This window comes from Saimiri boliviensis, chromosome 1 (genome assembly GCF_048565385.1).
Source record: "Saimiri boliviensis isolate mSaiBol1 chromosome 1, mSaiBol1.pri, whole genome shotgun sequence".
In the NCBI taxonomy this organism is placed as follows: Eukaryota; Metazoa; Chordata; class Mammalia; order Primates; family Cebidae; genus Saimiri; species Saimiri boliviensis.
The window spans coordinates 14304121-14306683 of record NC_133449.1 but is presented as its reverse complement, the minus strand read 5'-3'; the positions used below and the strand labels follow the sequence as shown (position 1 = coordinate 14306683).

The window sequence follows — 2563 nt, the reverse complement described above, 5'->3', positions numbered from 1 at the left end:
ATTAATCCCGTAGCCTTGGCAAGCCATATTCTTTCCCTAAGTCTGAGGGTCTCCGGTAGAAAGTAAGATGAATTCTGTCACAATATGATTTTGAAAATAAGAGGATGAATGTACAAGTTCTTCATGTATTACAAATTACAATTGCTAATTACACTCAAGTAATGTTAACTGAGGTCTTTCTGGGTACCAAATACCATGTAAAGCACTGTATTGAAATTAAAAAAAGATGGAAAAAGACATAGTTTCTACTTTCAAGGAGCTTAGAATCTATAATAATGTTAGTGCTCTTTTCCTTTGGCGCACCACTGAAGATCCTGGTGTCGCCATGGGCTGCCACCCCGCCCATTGTTACCAGTATTGTAAGAATAAGCTGTATCCAAAGTCTCGCTTCTGCCAAGGTGTCTCTGATGCCAAGATTCACATCTTTGACCTGGGGCAGAAGGAGGCAAAAGTGGATGAGTTTCCACTGTTGCCACATAGTGTCAGAGGAATATGAGCTGCTCTTCTCTGAGGCCTTGGAGCCTGCCCAAATTTGTGCCAGTAAGTACATGGTGAAAAGTTGTGGCATAGATGGCTTTCATATCTGAGTGCAGCTCCACCCCTTCCATGTCATCCACATCAATAAGATATTGTCCTGTGCTGGGGCTAACAGGCTCCAAACAGGTGTGCGAGGTGCCCTTGGAAAGCCCCAGGGCACTGTGGCTGGGCTTCGCATTGGCCAAGTGATCATGTCCATCCTCACCAAGCTGCAGAACAAGGAGCATGTGACTGAGCCCTGCAAAGGGCCAAGTTCAAGTTCCCTGACCTCCAGAAGATCCACATCTCAAAGAAGTGGGGCTTCACCAAGATCAATGTGGATGAATTTGAAGACATGGTGGCTGAGAAGCAGCTCATCCAGATGGCTGTGGGGTTAAGTACATTCCCAGTTGTGGCCCTCTGGACAAGTGGCAGGCCCTGCACTCATGAGGGCTTCCACTGTGCTACCCACTTGTAGTATAAGCCAATAAATTTACTGCCTGTCCCAAAAAAAAAATAATAATGTTAGCATTTACAGGGCATTCTGTACTTAATACTGGGTGAAGCATAATCCAAAACTTAAGAATAAAAAGAAGCCACATGCAACAGAGGCTTTGGATAGGCTAATTATAACAGCTGAGTTTGCATCTGGACCTAACAGAGTTTTGGCCAAGTTCTGTGGAAGCTTTAGAAAAGCAAAAGACACAGTGTGTGTAACGACCACACTCCTTTCACTAAACAGACTCTAGCAAGGATCTATGGTTTGTGTACCACCTGCCTAGGGGCAGGAAGTTTAAAACCTTTAACACTAGTGTTCATGTGTATGTTTCAGAGCCCCACAGTGGCTATGTCTCAATCTATCTGGGTGTGATCAGACCATAGCATGGTAAGCATAGCAGGCTTCCTTGTGACCTCTGAGGGAGCATCTGTGTGGTTGGCCATCAATTGTGCAGCCTGTAAAACCCAGGGATAGCAATGGCCATGAGAGTGACTATGTAAGTCTTGTGCCCAACAGGACAGAATTTACAATTGTGTCTTCTTTTTTTTTCTCCTAGTATTTGTAAATGACTTTATTAAAGTCTCAGAATACAAAATAAATGTACACAAATCAGTAGCATTTCTATATATCAGCAATCCCCAGGCTGAGAGTAAAATCAAGAACATAATCCCACTTATCATAGTTTCAAAGGAAATGAAATACCTAGGAATACAGCTGACCAAGGAGGTGAAAGATCTCTGCAAGAAGAACTACAAAACACTGCTGAAAGAAATCAGATGACACGAATAAATGGAAAAAGATCCATGCTCGTGCCAAAGCAATTTACAGCAATTTACAGATTCAGTGCTCTTCCCATCAAACTATTTCCAGTGTGGAAAAACTTTTTTTTTTTTTTTAGTTTTACTTTAAATTCTGGGGTACATGTACAGATCGTGCAGGATTGTTACATAGGTATGCACATGCCATGGTGGTTTGCTGCCTCCATCCCCCTGTCATCTACATAAAGTATTTCTCCTAATGTTATCCCTTCCCAATCTCCCCACCCCCTGCTATCACTCCTCTACTCCCCAAACCCCCAACAGACCCCAGTGTGTGATGTTCCCCTCCCTGTGTCTATGTGTTCTCATTGTTCAGCACCCACTTATGAGTGTGAACATGCAGTGTTTGGTTTTCTGTTCTTGTGTCAGTTTGCTGAGAATGATGGTTTCCAGATTCATTCATGTCCCTGCAAAGGACATGAACTCATCCTTTTTTTTTATGGCTGCATAGTATTCCATGGCATATATATGCCACATATTCTTTATAATAAATGGTGTTGGGAAAACTGGCTAGCCATGTGCAGAAAGCTGAAACTGTATCCCTTCCTTACACCTTATACAAAAATTAACTCCAGATGGATTAAAGATTTAAACATAAGACCTAACACCATAAAAACCTTAGAAGAAAACCTAGGCAATACCATTCAGGACATAGGCATAAGCAAGGACTTCATGACCAAAACTCCAAAAGCAATAGCAACAAAAGCCAAAATAGACAAATGGGATCTAA

At 42.2% G+C, this 2563-nt stretch overlaps 1 pseudogene; it reads left to right on the top strand.

Annotated features, from left to right (window-relative positions):
• The first annotated feature begins 312 nt into the window (after window positions 1-312).
• LOC101041219 (large ribosomal subunit protein uL16-like) lies at window positions 313-975 on the top strand (annotated as a pseudogene).
• The last annotated feature ends 1588 nt before the right edge of the window (window positions 976-2563 follow it).